At 44.8% G+C, this 11,027-nt stretch overlaps 1 long non-coding RNA gene across 3 annotated transcripts; it reads left to right on the forward strand.

Annotated features, from left to right (window-relative positions):
- The first annotated feature begins 350 nt into the window (after window positions 1-350).
- LOC124003502 lies at window positions 351-3,851 on the forward strand. 3 transcript variants are annotated; one of them, XR_006833234.1, is made up of 3 exons: window positions 351-407; window positions 621-1,125; window positions 1,369-3,851. It is a non-coding gene; the product is annotated as an uncharacterized LOC124003502 (long non-coding RNA). The 3 variants fall into 3 exon arrangements; XR_006833233.1 differs by having other exon boundaries at window positions 365-432; XR_006833235.1 differs by having other exon boundaries at window positions 365-432; window positions 621-932.
- Window positions 3,852-11,027: the final 7,176 nt, after the last annotated feature.

Raw genomic sequence — 11,027 nt, forward strand, 5'->3', positions numbered from 1 at the left:
ATTAAATTAGAGGGAGAGAGAGAGAGAGAGGGAGGATGGCTCCAAGTAAACAGACTACCCATATTTACTATAGCTTTTGTTTGTAGTGTTACCTATTTAAGTGTGTGTGTGTCGTCTTGTCGAACCCGTCTATGTACAGATCCGAGGACACTCTTATCAGAGACGGAAAACCATTGAGCTTTGAAACAGGATATAAAATAGGCATACTTCTGTGTTTCCGTAGAAACATGCCATTTGATATTAGTGCAGTCAACGGTAGGTGGTGCTGTTTACATAAAACAAAAAGCACCACCTCGTTTAGAATGGCTAGTAGCCTATCTGCGTGGAACTATCACTCCCAGAATGCAATTGCTTGGCTTTGTTGCCGGAAAACATCCGTTCAGGGTGAACAGACATGAACTCCAAAGGTACAGAGCAACTACAGCGACAAAGGTGCTGTTTTAAATACAGTAATGCAACCGTTCTGGTATAAGAGAGCTGCGCATTATATCACTGTTATGCCTACTTTAAAATAACTCGTAATTGTGTATGTGGATATTGAATGTAATAGGCACTAACGTTGAGGGCTAACTGAGTTAGCACTCCCATTAATAAGCTAAATACCATTGCTTTCTTTGCAGAGATGGAAAGGGAGTTGTGGAGAAGGACGAACCGGAGGAGAACCACATTTGTTCACTCACACTGGGTCAGGTGGTCAATGTTGTACGGTTCCATGGTAGCCTCCGGTTTTCTGCACGTGGAGTTGGAGCTGAAAGTTCACCTTCGCCACCTGTCGTTTCGTGAGCCCGTGCGCTACAATCCACTGGAGTATGCCTGTGAACTGCACTGCTGCTTCGATTAGACATACTGTTGCTGCGGACAGACGATTCCCTTCGGCTGTCAGCCGCGTCTGTCCGATGAACCCGGGACGCTTCGGCATGGCTCAGGCCGGGGTAAGGATGTGCAAGCAGGTCAACGAATGCTGGTGGTTTGTTAGCCTAGTTCATCCATTCAAGGCCCCTCTACCCTGCACTCTTTCCAAGGTCGTGGATTGCCACTGGAATGCTCGTGATTTGTTAGCCTAGTTCTTCCATTCAAGGCCCCTCTACTCTGCATTCTTTCCAAGGTCATTGTAAGTGGCAAAAGGTAAATAGTGGAGATTCTGGTTGATAGGGGATAATATAAACTCTTAGCATGTATGAATACTGGTAATTCTCATCTTCACCATTGCAGAATGAAAAGGTCTGGAATTGGGATGAAAATGGTATTAAAGGGTACACATGAAGAATGTTTAAATAACATTGTCCACTCTGTTTGAATCTGATCAAATTCAAGGTAAAGTAGAGTATTGTATTATTATCCACCTAATCATCAGTCTTCTGCTCTCAGGTCCCCGTTGGTAAGGTGAACCATGCCCATGATTGGCTGAAGATCACTGGTGAGGTGGGACATCCCCCTTCGGAAGAGCACCCAAAGTGACTAATTAAAGGCATGGCCTGCATTCAGAGGGAAGTGAGAGTCACCCATTTCTGGAACTTCTTCCGCAAGCTGTGTGCTGAGCTAGCTGTATTATTTTGCCATTTCTTCGTACACAACCCGTGCCCACGTTCATGGGTACCACTGGCAAGAACCTGATGCCCCCCCGAGCTAGTCATTGGGGAATGTGAGGCCCTCCTGTGCCCTCTGTGACATAGCACTGTGCCAGGCCGTGGCTGCCCTGGGCGTGACCATGGGGATTGGGGGTTGCAGAGCAGCAAGCTGAGGGCATGGAGGTACGAGTGGATGGCATCATGCACTCCTCTGCTGGGAGTCGGTGTCCAAGGCCAAACTGGAGGAACAAGGCGTCCTATCCCTACTGAGCACATAACCTCTAGCCAAGCAGTCTCCATGAACAATGCAGTTTGCTGGCCTGGGGGTAGGAGTTGCCTTAGGGCCAATGTTTGATGGGATCACTATCCTCCACTGTACCTTAACTTGAACACACTCACATTGTGTTTACAAATTGTTCAATGACTCATCACTCTGCTGTAACATTGCTGTCAGATGGTGTTGTCCTGCCTCTCTGCCCTCCCAGGCCCTCTCACACAGCAGTTCCCGGTTGAGCAGCATTTCCCCCAGAGCTCTCATGTTTATAGGCCATGTGGAAGCATACTGCATCACAATGCATCACAATGACTCTCCTCAGATCCTGTTATATCCATTACAGAGAAGATAAATGTCTGTATTTACCTCACTGTGGTGTGTACTGCCTCACAGCATGTAGACAGCTGTCCTGTCTCTGACCTCTGACCTTTGTGAGGACATTCTGTAGCATATTACCTTGAAGCAATTACACCCAGATCTGGCTAAGAAATACCTCACTACATATTCCAGGTAAACGTAGTTTGTCAATCACACCTCCTAATGAGTTTTCTATTCCCTCACCCAGTCTCAAACAGCAGAGCTTGTTACCAATAATGACCCGCTATTATGAAGAGCCATGACTTCATGTTGCCTTCATGATGTAGCCCAGTGGGGCGTGATCCTTGGGGGGGACGTGAGGGTTCGGGAGGAGGGGCATGTCCCCCACCCCCCAAAAAAATATATATGCAGGGGTGTTCCCCAATGAGGAACGGGGCCCGAGTGAAAACGTTTGGGGACCCACTGATTTAGCCTGAGGCTAATGACATCTTACTCTCAATTTAAACCAGGGTCCTTCTTGTGGTCATTATGGTAGTTGTTCTTGTGTCCCACTTGGTCTCAGCAGTGGTTTGCAAATTGGGAGTGAATGTAGACTAGTTTCAGTTTTTTTGTAACAGCATTGCAATAGCAATGTTTCTCCTTTGACCAATTTTGTACATGTTCAAGCCAACGATTTACCTTTGCTGATGCTATATGGATGTGGATGCCCTGTCCTTACCTTTGTTACATCTTGGAAGGATTTCTGCAGTCTCTTCCTCTGTTGTCATCCTACCATTACTACTAAGAAAGTTCTGACTGTCAATGTCCTACTGTTTACCCACACTAGTGCATAGTACTTGTAAAGCCCTCTCTGTAACGTACACCCCATTAGGTCAAGTATGAATAAGACTAAGCCCTTGTTGATGACATAAAGGGCACTCAAATGTTCTTGCACTATGTTGTTATACCACTCAGGTTAAGCTTGTAATGGAGGTTAAGCTTGTAATGGAAAAGGGGCTCAAGTGTACAGTCCTCCTTGCAGGCTCCAATGATGCTTCCTCCCTTACACACCATTCTGAACAACTCAGACAAAATGCCACATAGCGGGTGATCAAGTGTGTGTGTGTGTGTGTGTGTGTGTGTGTGTGTGTGTGTGTGTGTGTGTGTGTGTGTGTGTGTGTGTGTGTGTGTGTGTGTGTGTGTGTGTGTGTGTGTGTGTGTGTGTGTGTGTGTGTGAACCTAAATCAGGTGGTCCCTTAATAAGAATGACATTTTTCTATATGCATGGGATTCATCTTATACTATGGGGTTGGTTCCAATTTGTAAGTCGCTCTGGATAAGAGCGTCTGCTAAATGACTTAAATGTAAATGTAATGTACTTAAGTTTGTACTTGAAGTTAGTGTTTTGTTTTAAAGATTTTTGTCTTGTCCATGTTTTTTTTAAATAGATGTACATTTCTCATTGCCTTGAGTTTTCTCTGGCATTGTTATAATGAATCTTTTTGCACATTAACTAATTTCCACTAATAATAATAATATATGCCATTTAGCAGACGCTTTTATCCAAAGCGACTTACAGTCATGTGTGCATACATTCTACGTATGGGTGGTCCCGGGGATCGAACCCACTACCCTGGCGTTACAAGCGCCATGCTCTACCAACTGAGCTATGTTGCAATTATTTTGTAAGGCAATAAATGGAATAAATACTGCATTCTAATTATTAGATTTTTTTGATCAGCCGGTTATTATTATTATACGCTATGGCTTAGTGAGTCATTACACAGTGGTGCTGTGTAACAACATGCTAACAGAATGTTGTAACTAGATTGCACTGTCATAAGCAACTTTAGTGTAAAGGACTTCCATGAATACTCTCTGTTCCTCTTTTGACTCGAAGGACAATGTCTCCCAGTCACCTGGAGTTTGTGGTGTGATGTTGTTTGTCTTGATCCTGGATAATGAATACATCATACACACCAGTGGCGGCCCTCTCCACTGCAGGGTGCATGTGTGAGAGAGAGGAAAGGGGCTGCCATCTTAACTGAGTTTGTCAGGAGGACGTGTCTGTCTGGGGAGGGCTTGGTGAGGCGGGACTGGGTGTCTGTAAAATGGCCATTATTTCTCTCTCACACACAAACTCTCTCTCTCTCACTCTCTTACTTCAAAGCACCTGCAGTCACACATTCAAAGTCACATACATTCAAATGCAGGCACTCTATCTGAACTCTCGTCTCTGCCGTGACACATGTAGTCATGTATGTGTGCATTCTCACATCCTCCCCCACGCTCACTCACACACACACACACACACACACACACACACACACACACACACACACACACACACACACACACACACACACACACACACACACACACACACACACACACACACACACACACACACACACACACACACACACACACACACTTTCATATAATACAGTCACAAAAACGCACACAAGCTCCCTTGCATTCTTTATCTCTCTCATACACACAATAAACACACACTGGCACAACACCACAGGGCTGAGAGAGCACAGCTGCAGCTCCCTAATGACTCCCATCCCGCTCTGTTTTGTGCCGCATTATTAATTAGCTCAATGAGCCTTGCCAATGGGACGCGGATCTGTGGATTAAAGTCCTGCAGTATAACACACACAAACACACACACACTCACTCCACAGTAAGAGCCCCCCTGTGTGCTGTGGTATGGGCTCCGGCTGTGGGTTTGGGTGAAGTTCAGCTGCTGTGCTGTGGAGAGAAAACAGCCTGGCAAGATGGTGGCTGACAATAGAGGGGTTTGTTTTATGCCGCAGTATTCCATACATCTGTTTTGACACACAAATGTTGCTCATACAGGTAACTGCCACAGTAATGGAGACACTTGCATAAATGAGGGTTACTAAGTATATTGAAAGCAGGTGCTTCCACACAGGTGTGATTACTGAGTTAATTAAGCAATTAACATCCCATCATGCTTTGGGTCATGCAACAAAGACGCTGGTCAGGCCATTATTTAGGTTACCATGGCTATGCCCCCATAGGATGACAATGCTCCATCCACAGGGCACGAGTGGTCACTGAATGGTTTGATGAGCATGAAAACGATGTAAGCCATGGCCGTCTCAGTCACCAGATTTCAACCCAACTGAACACTTATGGGAGATTTTGGAGTGGCGCCTGAGATGCTGTTTTCTGTCAACAAAACACAAAAGGATAGAATTTCTCATGGAAGAATGGTGTCGCATCCGTCCGATAGAGTTCCAGGCACTTGTAGAACTTATGCCAAGGTGTATTGAAGCTGTTCTGGTTTGTGGTGGCCCAACGCCCTGTTAAGATACTTTGTTGGTGTTTCCTTTATTTTGGCAGTTACCTATAGGTAAAACACACATAGGTACATTCAGCATTATGGTAAATGAGGGAAGAAAATACCTCCTCAAATATGGTCCAGTCTAATGCTTTAATCGATGCGGTTGTTTCTCAAGTGCGTCATTTGCCATTTCAAGATGGATCCCTCCAACATGTGTTTGACTTGGTATTTGTAGCTTGCTTGTTGCTCCAGCTCCAGAAGTAACTTAGCCATTCATTGTAGTCATTGGGCTCAGTAGAGTTGCAATTTTCTCTAGTTTTCATGTCAATTAACTCATTACATTCCTGTATTACTCATTATATTAATAAAGTCTGATTTAATCAGCAAATACGATAGTCAGTTTAGAAAAGGTTAAGGTTACAAGATTGTGTACATATGTCTGTGTTGGCAAAATCACTACATATCCCATCGAGCCAAGTGGGGAGAGGCTGCCCGTAGTCACAGTTCCAATACCAGTCAGAAACCCAATCCACCCTATCTAACCCAATCCACCAGTGATGCTGGTTTATCTCAAAACTGAACTTAGGTCCACGTTAAGTAGCACTGAGGAAGTTCGATTAGACTGAACCAGGTTAAATCGTGCTATGGGCCGTCACGTCGCCATGCAAAAGTGGTTAGGGAAGAACGCCCTGCTCAAATCGAGCATCACCGGGCCATAATGTTAACAAAACAGCATGATGAATCATTCAGAAACATAAACCATGTATTTTTTACATAAATGTTCATAGCAGTTTTCCTGTGGAAAGCAGGTAAAGCCCCACCCAGCCTAGGAATGGGCGGGAGGGGGGGGGGCAAACAGGTTTTGTACCTCGTTTCCCTCCTTCAAGGAACAGTAGTTATAGTCATATTGTTATGTTCCCTTTCAGTCAGTCAACTTTGGTACAACACACTATGGTGAATATAATCACGCCACAAGCTGACACCAACGGATACTAAATTAAATTCCCCATGGCAGACCACCCAAACCTGACCCCACCAGAAGCGTCAGTCTGGGTATTGCAAACATGGCCCACTGCCTAGTGACTTTCCCCTGTCGCAGCCGTAAGCGCACTGTGTGATATACTGGGAGCAGTGAGATCCAAACGATACAACCTCACAAGGTGTGTGGTGATGCCCAACTCGCCTCAGTGCAAATATCTCCTATAGGCAACCCTTTAAACAATGCCCAAGATGCTGCCAGACCCCTGGTGGAGTGGGCGCGTACACCGTTAGGCCACCCTTGCCCTTTGCTGCTGTATGCCAGGGAGATAGCCTCTACAATCCAGTGAGAGAGATCCTGCTTAGAGAGCGCCCTGCCACGAGCTGGATTAGCAAAACAGACAAGAAGTTGGTCACATAACTGGATATCCCGGGTCTGTTCAATGTAGGTGCGTAAAGCTCACACCGGACACAGGGCATGTAACCTCTGTTGCTCTTCAGAAGCAAAAGAAGGAGGTGAAAAAGGGAAATAGCTCAAAAGCTAAGGACCTGTAGGGCATAGCATTGACTTTCGGGGCGAAGGCTGCATTTAGACACAACATCCCCTTAGATTTGCCCGGGGCTAAATTAGTACAGTAAGGGTGTAGGTCCCCAACAGGTTTAGCCGAGGCTAAAGTCCTGAGCAGGGATGTTTTGTAGGGGTGGATCTTCAGATCCACCGAATCCAGAGACTCAAAGGGGGCCGAACACAGTGCCTCCAAAACTAGTGGCAACTCCCAAGTGGGCGACCGGTGGTTTAGAGACCGGTCTGAGATGACATATACCTTTGGGAACCGCACCACCAGGTGGTGAGCCAGGGTCCTGTCAATTCCCACATGACACGCTGAGACAGCGGCTATGTACACCTTTAAAGTGCAGAATGTTTGAAAGAATTCAAACGCTTGCCACTAATACGCATACAGCCCTCTTGTTGAGGGCACCATTGCAGACTGAATGGTAACTATAACACTTGGAGGTAAACCTCTAGCCATCAGATTGGCCCTCTTAGAGCCCAGGCCCATATGAACCAAATCTCTGGCCTCGCTTGCCAAACCTGCCCTAGCACCTGGGACAACAGGTCCCTGCTAAACGGGAGTTTCCACGGGTCCCCGTAGGCGAATCATCTCCATGAACTAAGGTTGGCTGGGCCAACAGGGAGTCACAAGAAAGTATTCAGACCCCTTGACTTTTTCCACATTTTGTTATGTTACAGCTTTATTCTAAAAATGTATGAAATAGTTTTTTCCCCTCATCAATCCACACACAATACCCCATAATGACAAAGTAAAAACAGGTTTTTAGAAATATTTGCAAAAATAAAATAAAAACATGGAAAGTATTCAGACCCTTTACTCAGTATTTTGTTGAAGCACATTTGGCAGCGATTATAGCCTCAAGTCTTCTTGGGTATGACGCTACATGCATGGCACGCCTGTATTTAGGTAGTTTTTCCCATTCTTCTCTGCAGAAAAGCTCTGTGAGGTTGGATGAGGAGCATCGCTCTACAGCTATTTTCAGGTTTCTGCAGAGATGTTTGATCGGGTTCAAGTTCAGGCTCTGGCTGGGCCACTCAAGGACATTCAGAGATTTGTCCCGAAGCCACTCCTGCGTTGTCTTGGCTGTGTGCTTAGGGTTGTTGTCCTGTTGGAAGGTGAACGTTCAAGTCATGAGCACTCTGGAGCAGGTTTTCATCAAGGATCTCTCAGAACTTTGCTCCCAGTCCCTGCCTCTGAAAAACATCCCCACAGCATGATGCTGCCACTACCATGCTTCATCGTAGGGATAGTGCCAGGTTTCCTCCAGACGTTGCTCTTGGCATTCAGGCAAAAGAGATCAAACATGGTTTCATCAGACCAGATAATATTGTTTCTCATGGTCTGAGTCCTTTAGGTGCCTTTTGGCAAACTCCAAGCAGGCTGCATAGATGATTGTCCTTCTGGAAGGTTTTGCCATCTCCACAGAGGAACTCTGGAGAAATTCTGGAGCTCTGTCAGGGTGACCATCGGGTTTCTGGTCACCTCTCTGACCAAGGCCCTTCTCCCCGGATTGCGCAGTTTGGCTGGGTGGCCAGCTCTAGGAAGAGTCTTGGTGGTTCCAAACTTCTTCTATAATGATGGAGGCCACTGTGTTCTTGGGGACCTTCAATACTGCAGAAATGTTTGGGTAGCCTTCCCTAGTTCTGTGCCTCGATATAATCCTGTCCCGGAGCTCTACTGACAATTCCTTCTACCTCATGGCTTGGTTTTTGCTCTGACATGCACAGTCAACTGTGGGACCTTTTATAGAAACGTGTGTGCATTTCCAAAACATGTCCAATCAATTGAATTTACCACAGATGAAACATCTCAAGGATGATCAATGGAAACAGGATGCACCTTAGCGACATTTTGAGTCTCATAGCAAAGGGTCTGAATACTAATGTAAAAAATAATTTCTAAAAACATGTTTTTGCTTTGTCATTATGAGCTATTGTGTGTAGATTGATGAGGAAAAACAAATAATTAATCCATTTTAGAATAAGGATGTAACGTAACAAATGTGGAAACATTGAAGGGGTCTGAATACTTTCCAAATGCACTGTACAATCCTGGAATCAGCTTTAACTGTCTATAGTAACACAAAGCTTAAAACGATGTTTGAATGAGAAACACAGAAAATAAATGAGGTAACTTCCAGACATTCCTCACCACCCTATATACTGTAGTATTCACTATAGTGTTTTTGTAGAAATTACTCTCGTGTTTACTATTGTTTTAAAAAATATACATTTTTGACAAAGAAGTGGAGTCTTTCTACTTGAGGAAACCTAATGGAGAAAGTCTAAAGAACACACAGCATTCCAGCTGTAATGTGTGTGCTGGGAATCAGGAACCAAGTTCAGGGAGTGAATAATTTAATGAATAAATTAAAACATAATACAAAACAAGAAACATGAACACAGACATGAAACTGGAACAGAAACAATGATGCCTGGGGAAGGAACCAAAGGGAGTGACATATATAGGGAAGGTAATCAGGGAAGTGATGGAGTCCTAAGGAGTCTGATGACGCGCAGGTGTGTGTCACTATGGTGACAGGTGTACACCCTAACGAGCAGCCTGGTGACCTAGAGGCCGGAGAGGGAGCACACGTGACAGTACCCCCTCCCTGACGCGCGGCTCCAGCCGCAGGATGCCGACCAAGATGACGATCCCAGATCAGGAGCAGGCCGGCGCGGGAAACCTGTCAGTCCGGCTGAGACGTGGGAGCATGGCGACCTAGAGCGCCGGAGAGAGCATACGTGATGGTGCCCCCTCCCTGGCATGTTCAGCTCCAGCCGCAGGACGCCAACCAAAGGGACGATCCCGGGGATCAGGGGCCGGATTCACAAAACATTACTTACGAAAAAACTTAAGAAGCTGCTTAAACCAAAAAAAGAAGAACTTCATAAGATAGTTCGTAAATACAATTCCTCAAAATGGTCTTAGGAATTCATAGTTTTCTAAGGAACTTAGTGATGTGCTAGAAACTAATAAATAAGCCTATGTGACGGGGATGATAGGATTTGGCCCACTATAATAAAGTGTTGATATTTACATTTTATTACATCAACTTTTTTACTTTATGTCTCGAGAATAAAAATGTTTTAGTTGGCTCGCGAACCCCTTTATACACACACAAAAAACGTTATTTTTCACATATTGTAGCCAGACTAACGTTAGCTACTGTACATCAAAATCAAAAATGGATAACCAAGGAAAGCGCAATAAAAACTTCAGCAAACAAGAGCTTGAAATGATGGTGAAGGAAATAGCAGCCAGGAAAAGGTTGTTGTTGGGGAGACTTGATGACTGCGGCGTCACTGCAGACATCAAAAAGCGAGGTTGGGCGAGAGTGGCCGGGTCTGTCTCTGCCATTGGGGGTATGGCAAAGGACAGTGACGCCGTAAAAAAAGAAGTGGTCCGACATCAAGTCGGCTGCTAAAAAGAAGGGAGCTGAGAGACCATTAATGTGGACCAGCTGGAGGAGAAGGTGTCGTCCATGATAGGAGAGATGGTGGTAGAGGGACTGCGCAACCGGTAAGTTAGGTAGCTACCTTAGCTAGCCAACGCGTCCCGACATTATAGCCAACAACATCACTAACGACGTTAATGTTAGCTAAGTTAGCCAAGTTCTTCTTTGCAAATTGACGAGCTAACGCTTGCTATTTAACACCTTAACACTCGAATATTGTAATATATTGTTTAATTTGTTTTCTTGCTGTATTTAAATATCTGGTAGCCAACTGTGTCTGTGGTGCAAGAATACGTTCATGTTTACAAAAGTATCCATTCATCTCAAGAGGGTTTAGCTGTCCTAAAGTTAAGTACATTTCCAGGAAGAAATCCTAAAGCATTATTGTCAAGAATCCCATTTCTTCTTAACTTATTTCTTAGGAAGAACCAGGAAAAACCTTAAGAACATTTCCAATAATTTTATTGAGGAATAGAAACTTTGCTTAAATTTCTTCTTAAGTCTATAGTTAAGGAAAAAATGGCAGTTAAGAATACATTTCTTCTTAAAACTTCTTAGGGCT

Source organism: Oncorhynchus gorbuscha, linkage group LG18, assembly GCF_021184085.1.
Source record: "Oncorhynchus gorbuscha isolate QuinsamMale2020 ecotype Even-year linkage group LG18, OgorEven_v1.0, whole genome shotgun sequence".
Lineage (NCBI taxonomy): Eukaryota > Metazoa > Chordata > Actinopteri > Salmoniformes > Salmonidae > Oncorhynchus > Oncorhynchus gorbuscha.